The 16,679-nt window shown below is 33.2% G+C and overlaps 1 protein-coding gene across 4 annotated transcripts in view; it reads left to right on the top strand.

Moving 5' to 3' along the window:
* The window catches only part of LOC125064884 (E3 ubiquitin-protein ligase HECW2), a 103,463-nt gene that overhangs the window by 7,543 nt on the left and 79,241 nt on the right, over nt 1-16,679 (top strand). The gene's annotated exons all lie outside the window — the stretch shown is intronic.

The following is a 16,679-nucleotide window of genomic DNA, read 5'->3' as shown; positions in this document are numbered from 1 at the left end:
GTTTATCTAGTTGAACATTATACAAATATACATATAATTAATTTCTACGACCTCGTAACATTAAGGCATTTGAGGTATTTAGATTTATAAATCCTTCAAAACTTCACGGTGCAGTTTCGTTTAAAATTAAATTAATACATTTAATTGATACTATAATTATACTTTCAATTAATTACTATTGACTAACATTCCGTTTAACTTTTTGCTATTTTCTATTATAAATATAATTAATTTAAATATAAAAAAATATATTATTTACGTATTTACCATATTATATGTATAAATCTTATAATATAATTCGAGTTTCGATTTCTACAATGTCCAAATTTCAGTTGAATGTTTTTAGAGAATTCGTTAATAAGTGCATAAAATGGACGATGCCTAAATTATATAAAGTATATATTTTATGTGATCTTAACGATAAAACTGGACATCGAAATAAAAGTCATCTAAACTTTCTTATGAAATCGACTAGCTACCTCACGTTAAATCGTAAAGTCGACGCACGTCCGGCCATAGGGTTAATAAAATTGCCATCCATCATGGCGGGCCACCGGCGGATATTAAATTGACACGCCTCACTCCAACACTCCATCTCATTCCATTATCATGGCATTACTTTATTACACTAACTACTTTAGACGGACTTTTTCAGACTAACGATTATTGATGCGGAGGTGAAAGAAATATATTGGAAAATGGAATCCAGTATCGATTAGTTATACATTATACGTTTTCTCGATATCGTTGTTGTATCGATTTTTATATGAAATGAATGGCACCTTTGGAATAAATGGTTTTTAGGCCATATCATCTTGCTTCCTCGATGGACTCTCGTGTGGTAGTGCTGCCAATAAATATAAATTGGTGATTATATTTTTTTTTTTCGATTAATATCTCCAATGATGTGTCTTTAGTGTGTCTTTTATACGTTATTTCAATGAGCTTTGTTGTTTTTAGTTGGGAATATTTTTGCTACTGTAAATGGGTATGATTTGAACTGTCTCGTTGGTCTAGTGGCTATCTCTATCTCGCTATCTCGGGGTCCTGGGTTCAAGCCTCGATAAAAAAAGTTGTTGGTTTTTTTTGTATGGAGAAAATAATATAATAAAATATAAAAATAATAATTTCGTAAAATTTGAAAATGTAGATTTGAACTAATCAGTGGCCATTCCCTTACGTATTCAAATTGAAAAATTGTTCACTACGATGTATATTTTGCAAAAGTACTTCTTTCCTGACTACTACGGTAGCTCTACATTTCGTACTAGTACATAAGCTATTAACGTCATATGCAAAAACTCTTGGGCACCTCCCCAAGAGTTTTTGCAGACGAGCAGATGGACACTAAATATGTGATAACAACATTTTTTAATTGATTTCGGTACTGACATAAGAGTAACCAGATTATACAATATATTTAAGGTCTCTAAGCATATTGTGTTACCTTCCAAAAATCATTGGCACGTATTAAATCATAAAAGCAAGTTATTTATAAGTTTTATAAAAGGTGCGGTTGCTTTGATGTGAATTAAGTAACAGCGCGTTAATGTTCCCCTGCTAGTCAGAGACCCGTTCCCAAAAGGCGAACTTTTGAAGTCTGCCTTACAATGTGATAAATTTTATCATTCGCACTACATACTATGCGTATAGCCTATTCCAATGGAAGTAGGAAAAAAGATAAGCAAACCTTATATTTACGTATTTCATGTAATACTAATAACTCAGCTATATTGTGCACTACTAAGAGTTTGTGATTGATATATCTCTATTTATAATACAACACTATTGCACTTAACTATTTATTTCCACATTAATTTTACTTCCAAAATTCCGATAAGAGTTTCGTCGACGTTTAAAACGCCATTTTTTCGCAAATCCATAGTGAATATCGTAATTTAAGCAAGCTCTCGACCAATGGTATCGCGTCAATTTGCTGTTTATTTGGCTTTTCTCTTGTGGTTGGAATAGAGTATATACCTATACTAATACTTATACATTAATGCCTCGGAAGGAGGTAAAACTATTGGTCTTGTGCCTGAACTCCTTCCGGCCGTGTCTGATTTTCCATTCCATCGGAGAGTGAGGGAATAGAGAATGCGCCTGTGTTTGTGCACACACTTGTGCATTATAATACTATAATATGTCCTGCGTAATTGGCTGGTCTCCCTTGAAATTGAAATTTAAAATTGAAATTGACCTTTGTGTATGTATCACCAATATAGAAGATAACCAGAATAGATTTCGTACAGTTCAATAGATTTTTCTATCCTCAGTTTATCTATACTGTAACCAGATTATAATCCGTGGAAACGAAAGTTGCCATCTAAAAAGTATAAATGTAACTCAAGGTTAATTGCAAGGTAGAGTTGTATTAAAAGCCACGGTAACTGTTACCGAACGAATTTATTTTCAGCTAAAGTATTTTTTGTATCTTTATAATTCATATTTTCATTTATAAAATCGAATTCTTGATTAGTAGAATGAAAACGATTATATTTGATATTGTTAAGTTAAAAAGATTTGTGTTTTTCCACGCGTTGGAAACCTTCAGAAAGGTACCCGGATCGATAAAGCATAACCTAATCTATAGTTTCAGTGTAAAATGAAAAGTAAATAAATATATTTTTTTAATGATACATACTAAGAATAATTTTATAATGAATAAATATACTCATAAAGCTTAGACTCTACAGAGACAAACCGCCAAGACACAATACTTACTCTTTAACGAATTACATTAACTGTATATAATAAACGCAATGACACTATATATAGTATATCATTATAGTATGTGTAGATAAGCATGCTCTTGTAATCATATATAGCACAGCATCACAGTAAAGCTACTATCAACGGTCGGTCGGCGTCGTCCGACGGAAATTAAATCGACACGCCCTCATTTCTTGCCGACACCGCGTACACTGTACTGCGTTCCTGATGCGTTTATTTCATTAATTACTTTTTGTTACTTGATTGACTTAATAATACTCGTGTATAACTTATTTGTTGTTTATTTATTCATTCAATAGAACAGATGTTTAATATATGTACTTACGTATATTTACCAACTACTTTACCTATTGTATGTAAAATATAAAATATTTCGTTTATCGATAAGAGGCGTGTTTGCGAAAATATATATTAATTTTTAAGTATTTCGTTATGTCAATTAAGTAAGACTAGTATATTATAGATACAAATTCAAAGATTACATTAATATTAGCAGTCCTCCTGCCTAGTCGAGTTTGTCCACGTGATCGTATTAACTAGCATTTATTTTTATTGTTTATGTAGGTATATAAGAAATCCTCTAATCTCTATCCTCGAAAACGGAAGCTATTTCTAAAATGATGTTGTTTCTATATAATATGTTCATTAAAAGATCTGTTTATTGAGAACTCTGTATCCGGTTTTAGTTGCAATAGGTATCATAATTTTTCAATGATTATCTTCTAGATTACTCTATTACGTATATCCGCTATGATATAAACTGACTTGTTAATAATAATAATTATATTTTCCATTGCTTTTGTTTTTATTTCATTTCGCGTGACGCACGTTTACATCTAGAATGTGTAAATACTATAAACGTAATTTCTGATACTAGTCAAGTTATTTTATACAATTAAGCTAACAAAAGTTAAACAAGAAAAAGTAACACGAACAAAAATATCAGTTAGGGCTTATTTGTAAAAATCTTGAATCAATCCGACTCAACCCTTTCCAGATTAACTAATATATTGCATTAGAATAATTTTCCTATTTATATTTAATGACTGTGACTTATCAGAGCTTACATAAAGATAACGCCTGATTGACGAACGATTGTACCGACGCGACGTCACTTGCAGCTGAAAACAAACGAAGCCTCTTGGACAGTATAAAGATCGAAACACGATTTCATAGAACAATTCCAATATTCAAATACGGCAAAACAAGTATCTATGTAGGTATAAAAAAAACCATTCAAACGATGACGTACGGAATAGGTATTTTTTTATAACATGTTATTGGTAGGCGGACAGGCAAATAGATCAACTCGTGGTAAGTTGTCATTACTACCCACAGATATTTGCATCGTAATACGTGTATCAACAAAATCCCCCATGGGAACTAAGATGTGTGTCCCTAGTGCCTGTAGTTATTATACTCTCACTTACTAAGTACTTCTGTTTGCCGGTAGTATATATGATGAGTGGGTGGTACTTACCTAGACGGGCTTGCTCAAAGCCTCGCCACCATGTGAAGCTACAGGCACAACGGCCGTAACATCTCCGTACCCCGGGTTGATGGCGCAATGACCATGAATGGATTGCCTAATATTTTTGACATTAGCAGTGGCTATGAGGCAAATGACAATTTCTAGAACATAATATTTACATTGTAAAGACTCATTGTGAATTATTATTATTGCAGTATTAAGTACAGAAATATAAGTTGTCCTCACATTTATATCACACTTAACGGCTTTCATCATTAAAATCGGAAACTTATAAATAACCAACTCTCAAAGTACGACAGACAATTGGTGATATACGGATTTGACATGAAGCTGGAGTTGCAACAGCCATCATAGCGTTATGTGTCCTATTAAGCAAGAATAATTTGAATTTAAATGAATGTTGTAGCTCTGAGGTAACTCAGTAGCTTAAACATGTAAATCTCATCGGAAGGTTGGTTTTTCAAACCCTACATTACATCCAGTGCTTAGTGTTCCAGAAAAATATCGTAATTGGGTGTGTCGGATGAAAATCTGCCACACGTGTATCTACCAACTCCTGTTGGAACAGCGTAGTTCAATAAGTCACAAATCTTAGGAGAGAAGGCCTTAGTCTAACAATGATACATTAACAGATAGCTTTAAAAACAACGTTATAATTATTTTATTGTACGTATGTCTCATTTAAATAAAGATTGCCTCTTTGCGAAAGTTACTCAAAATCAAAATATACTTTATTCAAGTAGGCTTTTACATGCACTTTTGAATCGTAATTTAACAAACTACATTAAGAGAATCTACCACCGGTTCAAAATGCAGATTCTATTGAGAAGAACCGGCAAGAAACTCAGTGGTTACTCTTTTTCAACATTTAAAAATACAAAGTCATGTTAGTTAAATACAATTATATATGTACATAATACATTCTGCCTGGAAGTCAACAAGGTATTAACTCAACTTTTTTTTATCATCTATATAATCTGGTACTGAATAATCTTAAGCTTAATATAATATTAAAAAGGATTTAAAAAGATATTTATAATTTTTTAATTTTGCTTTGGCTTCGTATAAGGTGTAATGAGTATTTACGATAATATATATAGAAATAGCTCGATCAACGAAAACCAGCTCGTCGGAACACACCCGTTAGAACGTATCGTGCGACCACGATGCAATTTTCCCTCACTTTCAAATGTTTAATTTCTCATACATTTATCAAAATTATAATTTTAAGAATTACAATTTTTATCTATAAACGGATACGGTGTCATTTATTTAAATTACAATTAATGCTACTAACGGTTGTATATAGCTTTGCTTATCTATAATTGCAGGTTATTTGTCATACAATTATTATATGAAAATTGTTTTTTTATTCTTTTATTCGTATGTTTTCTACATTTGCATAAATTGTAATCCAATTAAAATGAAATTAACATTGATAAGAATGAATATTAATTAACGGTAACAAAGTATTAAATAATTAATAATTTTTTTACCATTGTGTTTTAATTGTTTTCTTTCAAAATAATTGTTGTTCCAACAATGACGATAAGTATGAATTTCTAAAAAAAAAATACTTGTATCAGAAACTATATTTTTATTGGCAAAAGTGTATATACGGAAATAAATATCTCTAAACTTTCGTTCATTTCTTCAACCCACTTACCTCCAGAGTGTATCAAAAGTAACACTAAAATATAAAAATAAAAAATAAATTCAGACCACAAACAGCACAGAAAACGAAACATTGCTGAAAACATATAAAAACTACATAAGCGCGTCACATAATCCGGATAAAAGTGAATATCTTGATGACCTACACTGCAGACTTCCAGGTACAGTTGGTGAACATCACCGGCACCCTATCGACTAGAAATGACGAGACACAAGGTTTTTACGCTTAGTGAGGAATAAGGAATACTTTGAGGAATTAAATGAACATAGATTACTTCTGTAGTTTTCTTCATTCAAATGATATGATAGCTCGTCTTAAAATTAAATCTGTACATTTACCACATTATATTTTGATCTCAAGAACTTCCGGTATTATACATATGACTATACACACGGTTACATTACAACACTTTCCTCACGTGATTGCAGTCATTGTGTTACGTTACCCCTTACCATATGAGTTGATTCATTAACGTAATTATCATGCAATGTACATTGCGTTAAGTACATCACATTGTCAATTAGTCAGCGAAATCGTTATTTTGCCAAGTTGCATAATTCTGTTGCATTGTCGGAATGAATTCAGACTGCAGATATTCGTTTCGTAGCGCCGTTGGAGACTATATTTATTTGTATTTAATCAGTATTTTTGTTCGTCGACGTTTTATTTTCTTTATTAAAACTATCACGTAGGGAGAAAGAAATATGGGAACACTTCCCACGACATCGTACTAAGAAACATGGCGGTCGGGACCCCGCTGTTTCGATTGACTCTTACGAGATGTCTAATTGCATTTCGACTTCGTTAAGAGAATTCTTATCTAAGATTCTTTTTATTGGAATGCTTTGTCTTACATCTCCAAATACCATTGTTTTGTCCTGATTGAATTAAAGATCGTTTAAAGATTCATTATGCTTAGTTCGTATAGGTTTTGCGACTTTGGTGCCTACTGCGTTAATTGTCACAGATTTATGTTACGACTTCGGAATATTTTTTCGTCGCATAATAAATTAAGAGTTATTACTTAGTTGTAGGTAGGTTGTGAACAACCTTTACGACTGCCATCTTTGTATTTAAAAACAACAGATAATTTTTTTTTAAAGCTTAAGCATTACAATATTAAATTGTTTTGCTCACAAGTAGATACTAATACATATTGAAACTAGGCAACCGAGTCAGTGCCCTCCTCTCGGGAAAGATCAGAGGATTTCTCTGTAATCATAATATAATTAAGATCAATTCACACGCGTTAATTATAATAATAATAGCGTATACAATTGTTTAATAATGTCACTGCTTTTAAATACCGCATTTATTATAATTTTGATAGAGTAATTAATTAGAAGCGATAGAAAATGTTGCTTTTGTTAGATGATAAGACATAAAAATCTGGAATGATTAACCCTAAATAACCGTAGAAATTAAACTTACAAACGTATCTCCAATACGATTTTACTGTATTATAAGAAGAGTTTCTTAGGTTTGAGTTTAGTATTGTTCAAAGGCGAAACACAGAGAGGAAACGATAAATAATCTTCGAAGTTTATAAGATCGGCCGGTTTGCGTCCGCGCACCGTCATACGCACCCTCTTTAAGGTTGTTTATATTTAATATGTCGGCCACTTCTGTTCTTATATTCGAATACTTTGTTCCAAACTAATTTGTTTATTTGACGAAAATAGGAATATGAGAAAGATTTTTCTTAAACTATAATTTATCAACAGAAAAATCGACGCCTTTAAAAAAAATAAAACATGTCAATATATACTGTAATATGTTTGAACGTTACGTTGACGTACAGGATCGATATGAAAAGGTTTCTTGGAAAGTCTATAAAACTGGACCTATTAATAAGTTTGAAATCAACGCAAAAGAAATGTCGGAAACGGCTTGTCTGAAATAAATCCCAACACTTGAGAAAATAAGTCGATCCGTGGGAAAGACGCCTAAGGCTTCATAGTGAAAAACATTAATAAATGAAAGCATTACTTTGTAACTGCTTACTTCAATAACCGGTACTAATTCGTATTCAAATTTTAACAAACAAATAAGCGGAAGTCAAAATCGGAACAAAGGTACGGTTGACTTTTTAAGCGTATTACATTTTGTCCCTTCCGGATCAGCCCTTAAACTGGGGTGGGATTCATTCAAGCGAAAACGGAAGTAGCATACGTTCGCCATGCGGTTCCGTAATTGTTGGCACGGGTTTTTGTTTCCGCTTTTAAGAGTCAATAATAATAAACTAAGATTCTTGTCATTATTTCCGTATATAACTAATAATAAGAAATTCTTAATATCTTAAGGTTGTCTTACATATCATTCTCACTATTTATTAAAGTGAGGAAAACTTTCGATGTGTTACTTACTTGAACCTTAGGTACGCGATCTCTCTTCTGGTATAATTTGATTTTTCAGCTAGGGAATACAAAACAAAACGTCTCCTTCGTTGATTATTTGTATGTCTGAATCGAATTCGAAAAAAATTGTGACCAACGTTTGGCCACTAATTAAACGCACAGTAATAAAGTAATAATATGACGTTAGCCGAGTATCAAACGTAGCTGTCACGCACACCAAGGTTATAAAGTTGGTTAATTTGATTTTGTTCTTTTGTAGTGCGACACTCGTATCTAGACATATAAATAAAGTCTCCTCGTTTATTCATATCATACATATATTATACATACATATATGTATCTTCTTGGATTATACCTAAAAGTTATTTGTCAGTAGTTTCGACGGACAATATTGTTTAAGTACATCAAATGCTGCGCAGATACGCAACCTATGAATAGGAGTCTTATTATATTTCGCGACATTGCACGAAGTTCCTCCGTAAGCCTTAATGGTCGTCCCATTAAGACGTGTCTTTGCTCATAAGAGCGTGACACGCATGTTGAATACAAGTGCAGCGATGTTTGCATGGTTGTATTCCCAATGAAGCTATGAATGGACCAATGGAACCAAGGGCACGCCATTACGCAATAACAGTTGTGATTTGGATTGAAATATTAGCGTTTCTAAAATTGGTCGATCTCGTAAAACGGCTTAAAGCTTTCAACGTTCGCCAAATATCTTCTCGTATAAACTTTGAGATATTATATTTGTAAAACGTTTTATAGCAGGAAATGGATATTACCTCGCTTTAAATAGACTTTAGTATTTGATAAATTCACATTCAACACGAACTTGTGTAAATTTTTGATGTTAATAAATAGAATGGCTTGCTACTTAAAATATTAAAAAAAAAAACACTAAAAATAAATTTGCCGCGGTGGCTGTAAATTTCCCAAGACAATTTCGTGTGCACATAAAAAGATTAAAGGAGGGTGAAGGTGCTAATGCTTGTGTGTACGTACATCCGGTCCATCGTAGTCCGTTAATTGGGCCGCGTAAAAGGGATATCGTGTAGCCGCCTCTCGGCCATACCCGACTTCCTTTCTCGCGACGCTGGCACAGGTCGGGATCACGACATGCGACACTATACTCAAATGTTCCTTAAATGGTCTTATATCCAATTAAATTAACGATAACAAATGCCGGCTATATTTGTTTTATTTCTGGTTTTTTTACAAATTCTACTAAATAAGTTATATGTAGAAAATAATAAGAACGATACTGAGATGACACTAGGTTGAGGAATTTAAGCCGGATATTATTTAATTTATAAAATAGTAATAGAATTTCTTGCCGGTTCGATAAAACTCTTGGCAAATTCTATTTTACTAGTTATCGCCCACGACTTTGCATGTATAAAAATGTAGTCTTCCTTGGGGCTCAAGCTTGTTTCATACCAAATGTAACTTTATTTATTTTCTTATAACCTGGGTGTCTTCAAACGAGGCGTAAAGAGACATCTTGCGGGCCGGCACGCGGCATTGCGAAGACGACTAGTGCAGTTCATTCTCGCTGACTGTACTGGCCGTCTTCGCGTTTGGACTTCACTACCACTTACCATCAGGTGGAGTGGAGTCATATGCCTATCCAGACTGTATAAAAAATAATAGTCAGTGATTTGACCGTGAAAGCGTAAGTGTCAGACATACATACAGAGTTACTTTTCTTTTATAATATTAGTATAGATTTTTATTATAAAGCAACGATTCAAAAGTGATTCTAAAAAAAAGAAATCATTTCGATTATGTCTTCGATTTATTAAAGATCTTGTTAAATAAATGAACAATATAATTTCGTCAAATGAAATTCTTATCGACAATGCACATCTCGTATAAGACGCGGGGAAACCTTTTTGTTCATAATTTCTTGACATCTCGACCACTTAATTGTGGCGCATAAGTCAGGTTTTTAATCGATTATTATCTCTGCTGTAATTATGTTACAAATGAAACGATTGGGTCGTCAATCCAATACGATTGTTCGAAAACAAGTCAGGCTTGCATCAAAATCTTTATCTATTTTAACGTGCATTGTATCGATCGAAACAATTAAACAGCTTGGATTTATTAACATAGCTTAGATGTTATAGATATTTTGGCAGTTTCTCTAATTAATCCGATGTTCTGGTACAGTTGTATTGTTAGTAATTTTCATTGTTTAGAATCAAAATATATTTTTAATGAATATCCTTCCCACGATATTCTATTATTATACGAAAGATTTCAATAGCGATGGCCATTATACATCTTTTAGATTTATAATTCGAACTCCATGTTCCCATGACGAAGCTTCGGACTGTGACTATATCCATTATACCTACTTACTCATACTTATGGCCACTGTACCGCGCCTTCGCTAACTACGTATTACGTAGTCGTCATCAAAGCTTCTTTGAAATTGCAAATTCTCATATATTCACATAAATCAAAAGAAACATTCCATCTCGGTGCGTAATACACCCAAGCAAGGCGTGTTATTATCTTGATGTTTCCTCCGGCTGTTTTCCTCAATTTTGCGATTGTAAACAACCTGCGATGTTATTTCGTAGAAGTGTTTATAGTCATGCTAGATGCCGTAGACGAAAAATGCCGTGCTGTTAACGTGTGAAGATAGTACTGAAGCCTTTCCACATACCATTATTCTACCATCAAGCGTCATGCATGCTGTTTCTGTACGAAGCGTTAATACTACTATTATAGAACGCACAAGGAATCGAACAACTTAGCCTTAATAATCTCATTAGTTTATTGGTGTGCCACATACCATTGTGAAAGTGGCAGGTAAACTAATACTGACACTAAACTCGTCTTCACTTTAGTACTCTCTAGACATTAGATTAAAGTGATGCGAAAAATAGGCATATCAGTAATTACTTAAAAACAGGTATATCTAGAAGTATAAAATGCTGCCTTGTTTTATCTCCTACTCGTCTATTCCATATTCAATAAAAGAAGATAGTAGATTAATGGAGACAACGCTTCGGTATGCCGCCGTCGGTGAATCACGATGCGAGCTGGGCGACTAGACACGTGTGCTCGTAATTATAAGGGCCAAGTAATCGTTTTATAAGATCTGATGTTTTATAATTATACGGAATCTTCTGGTATTAAAGTTATGGTTGGAGCAATTATTTATGATTAATATTCGGCTGAATCTGACATTTGAGTTTAATGAATTACACTCGGAGAATTAAACGTCGACTTGTTTATTGAAACAAATTATTTTAGAAATATTCGTAATGCATACGACTTCATACGAAGTAAACAAAATATAGATTTAATTCGTCCCAAATAGCACAATGAAATTATATGCTTGTAGAAATGTTGCTGTTTCAGACAGCCCTTTGTTTCCGTAAGAATGGAAATATTTAGAACTTGAGTACAGTATATTAATGTCATAATAGGCATTTGAACCCGGATCTTATTGTAATTCAATGTATGTATTTATGAAACGGAATAAAACATTATGGTTATTGACTAGAGATTCTGTCTAGATCATTCAAAGGGTATGTAGTTGAAAGACAAAAACGCACAATGCGATCAATTGCGAACTGAAGGTCCGTGTTTATATATACATATATTATATATATAAAAACAATTTAATATTATATTTTAATCGATTTATATATACATAACAAATACCTCATATCAGCATAGGAAGTTGAATAGTTTCTTTTACATTGTTTAAATTATTTGTTAGTGGCACATGGAAATAACTTAAATCGTATATTATTCTTAGCTTGCCTCTATGTATTTAGGGGAAGCAGTGGAAGAAGTGTCTTAGTTATTATATAACATAACTTATCACTGCAATCATAAGGAATTTGCAATAATTTATGATTGTATGACTGTTTAACACCAAAACATATTTTGTGGGTGGGTAATTTGGTTTACCCCCACTTTACTAATATTGCTGGTGGTATTGATGGATGCGCTTATCAGAAAAAAATCCTTAGTCGGCTCTTATCCACGGTTTTAGAACGTGTGGCTTTATTCCACTTTAAAATTTCTTTCTATGTTATCTTTTCCTGCGTGCTTTCTATGGTACGTATATCAATTTGTATAGATAAAATCCTGAACACAAAACATGTTTCTATATGGTATGTGAGTTGCGGAGTAGTCTTTTTGTAAAATTAAAAATGTATCTGATCGGAGGACTATCGAGGCGATCTTAGTCAGCCACGTCGTTTTATTTTCGATGTTTTTCGTCGTCTGGCCAGCGGAAGTCATTATGCGTTTTCCGCCGTACGCTGTACTGCCCTGTTAAAATATATTCATTAAAACAGCGAACAAGAGTTTACTCAGGCGAGTTCTTAATTGCTAGAATTTGTACATATAATTTTATGATTTGCTTTTAAGGTTACTGATCTAGAAACATTTCCTTTGCCTCCCGAGTCGTTTTATTTAATAAATATTTTCATATAAAATATTTAATTTAAAATTCTTTATTTGTTTCTAATAAATATTTACAAAGAGATGTCGCTTTCAATAATGGATTGCGTGCGTGATGAAAATGCTTTAGGGCGGTCTCGCAATCGCGGGGGCTCGTGACAAATATTGACATGGCAAATGTTTGCCGCACTGCACGCTCATCTCTTGTGCCACTACGTGCGGCGTAGGAGGTTCACAGATAAAGGTTGAACCGCCGAGATGACTACAATGTTTGCATATAACAAATCTTGTTTGCTCTTTTTATGTCCCGCGTATTGCCCGCACGGATCACTGCTGTAAGGATCCTCACGTACTGTTTGTTTTGCTTACTTTATGGATATTGTATTTGATTTCGCCATTGTTTACGTAACGGCCGCGGTGTCCGTTTAAGGGAATTAAAACGTGTCGAGAGAACGACACCAAAAATTAATAACTTTTTTTTGGTTGATTTAATCGTCTCGCTTCCGTAATCGTAATCGTTTTTGTTTTCTATATTGTTTAAAAGTTACTATTTTTTTTATATCGTATTTTAGTGTGCTCTTATAAGTACAATAAAAAAGAAACGAATAACAAATAATGAAAATTGTCTAGTCAGTTGAAATATATGACTCGTGATAAATATTCATGTACATAGATGCGCTGTGTATATTTGACCTAGGATATCTAGGTCTTGACCTGCAACACATGCGCGTTTGCGACACTGAACCGATCGAACTCTGGTAGCCCTGGAGATCCAATTTATCCTTTGATTATTCAGTGTCATCATTGACCTCGTTTAGGTGATTCGGTTATATTTATTGTAACTTCAGTAGCTGTTTTTCATTAGTTAGTTTTATATTGTTTAATGTACGCTGTAAATTATTTATTTAAAAGTCAGTTATTTACCAAGCTCATCTATACCGATGTTATAAATGCTTAACTTGTTACTCTTTCTGTCCGTCTGTCTGTCTCTCTGTTGTTCTTTCACGGCTAAACCAATGAACCGAGTTTGATGAAATTTGAAATGAGGCTAACTTGAATTCCAAAGAAGGATAGAGCTACTTTCTATAAGTCATAATTGACGAGCAAACCCTTAAACGCAAGCGAAGCCGCGGGCGACAATTGTCCTGCCTAAAACTTTGACGTTACAAAAGTATTTGATCTCTATCAACTTCTTTCTATAGAGCAAATAACTTTCTCAAGAACTACTGACTTTGAAAAAACTACTTCTAGAACAACTCTAGAAAACAGTACTCACGTACTGTATATATTTGTATTTATATTAATATTCTCGGTGGCTTGATTAAAGTACGATTTTAAATAAGCATCTTAAAAATATCGAGTCTCAATAATCAACATAAACTACGAAAGTTCCATTATAAATGTATTTGCCAAATCATTTAACATCCGTTAACACGCGTCCCTCAAGGCCAGTTATGTTTACGCGACGATAGCAAGTACTTACACTGTTCGCGTCACGCTAATTGATACGGATTTGTTAGCTTGGATTTGTTTTTGTTTATAATAACTAACTACTTAGTCAGGAAAATGTGCTGCTTGATGATAAGCGCTCACCAGTGCTCATAGACGTTGGCAACGTAAGAAGATTAATCATTTGTTACGCCGTTAATGCACCGCTAACCATGGAAAGGTATAATGTCTCTTGTGTGTTTTAATTATACTGGCTCGCTCATCCTTCAGACAGGAACACATAATGAATTTTGTAGCAATAATAGTAATTAGTACTGTTTACTGTTGGAATATAAACGGATACGAATTTGGAAGTCAATACCAAGTTCTCTTCTCTTCTGTTCTTAAGATATGCAAAACAGGCATGCTATTAAAAAAATATAATCGAATTATAAGTTATTTCACAAATTTTGGATTAAATATAGATCTATAATACAATAACATAAAAATGAAAAGCGGCTACGTCATTTTTATTTTCATTAGTTCATATATATCGACAATCATTGTTACAAATTAAATTACCAATTGATCTGTTCAAGCTATCCACTACAAAATAAGCATGCTTAGCTCAGTAAACTGCCTTGCGTGTAAATTGCCAACGGAAACGAGTGCCAGTAATGAGGTTCGGATGTCGCTCACCTATTGTGCCTTGCGAATAGATATCGACTTCCTCAGTTCAGTTATTGGTAACACAGCGCTATAATGAGGCATTGTTCGTGAGTCAGGAAGTCTTCAAGTCCCTACATCTTATTCTGTTTTCAGAACGCAGATCCGAGTTGTGATCAGATTGCTAAACCCTAGAGCCATTCGTTCGGCTGTTTTGAGACATCTACAAAACCAGGCCAACGTCCGTTCACGGATCTCAGGTTGTAAATTAACCGATACTAAACTGTACTGTTGATGGTATTCTAAAATGTTGCAGTAAAATTTTGAATTCGTGCTTAAAGCAACCGGCGATCATAGCTCACGAGTTGACCCTTCCGTCGTTTCCGCTACGGTCTTAATTTAAAATGGTGTTGTAATTATTTGTAAATGTAATTTGACCAAATGTCTTCTTTTTAAGAGTTCATTGTTAATTTGACGAATTAATGTTTTAGTCGTTTTATGTTTTTTTTAGTAACAATACATATAGATATGTATTGTTTTTTTAGTTAAATCTGATATCGGTCTTTGTTTAAGACGTTTTGCAATATTTTCGTTCCCGTTTCTACTTGAGAATCGGACAACGTTATAACCCAAGAACCCATAAAACCTTAATTATTGGAATTGTGTTTCATCGTGAAAGAAAACTGTTAAATGCAATAAATTGCCTTATAGTAATCTCATTAGTGTGACCTGTACGTGTTATTATTTTAATTACTATATTTTATAACTTATAAGACATATCATATTCTATTATATTTAAAGTAAATTATCGAAGTTGTAATGAATCAGTAATGTTCGCTAATGGATTAAGGACGTGTTCAAGATGCCTTACTAGAAAGATGTATTAACATTTAACATATGCATACAGGGAAATATCTTGCGGTTTTATTTACACGGACAAATAGTTAAAGGTTCTTGAGATTTGTGATGCAAATGCACGTGATAGATCTATTATTAAATCAATAAATGTAGGAATGCGTTTGTTTGTAAATGCTTTGCACAATGTAGATAATTGTAATGTTTTGTATATTCAATAATTAATATCGATTATTTGAATTAAAACAATATTTAATTAAAAACAATATTATTGTTTATATAGCATTTATAGAGAACAATCTAGAAGAATTTTGCAATTATAATATGGATCTAGAACATGATTATCACGGGTTACAACTTGTAAAACCAGATGTTTTAAAACCAAACAGTTCATAATATCTCGAAGGCACGCGCAGGCACGTCTTAAATTGGGTTAGCGTGTCGTTATTATTTCAAGGTCGATTCACCGTCGAGTTGGATCATATATTCTAAGTTGAGGTCACAAAGTCGAGAACACTTATGAATTGTTTTGTTGCCCATCTTTAATGTAGCTCGAGTGGGCAGAGAAAATCGTTGCAGTTTATTTTACGCCACGATTCATCTGCTTGTAACACAGACTTGGTGCTATTATCCTCCTCGTTCCTTAAATATAATAAGGTATTTAATTTTATGGGTTCTATTTAAATTATATATTTTTTATTAAATCTTCATGTTTTTTTCTAAGATGTTTTGTTTGTTCCGCTTTCACGTCTTAACCAATGGATTATCATTAAATTCGGCTTAAACATTGTGACAGGTATAGAATAGAACATGGGATAGAAGCCGCGAGCGATAACTAGTGTTGTCATATAAAAATGTTGAGAACTTTCCAAAGTCATATTGCCACGGAGAAATGTCTTATTTACATAATTGCCATGATTAATGTTATAAATCCAGTTTCGATATTGACGTCCTTGATATAGGTGGACTCGTTTAACTTCCTGTTACGCGGTGAATTGTATACACAGAGCACGTCACTCATTCAGTCTCAATCAAAGGATTG

This window comes from Vanessa atalanta, chromosome 6, assembly GCF_905147765.1.
Source record: "Vanessa atalanta chromosome 6, ilVanAtal1.2, whole genome shotgun sequence".
Lineage (NCBI taxonomy): Eukaryota > Metazoa > Arthropoda > Insecta > Lepidoptera > Nymphalidae > Vanessa > Vanessa atalanta.
This window is presented reverse-complemented; position numbering and strand designations above follow the sequence as displayed.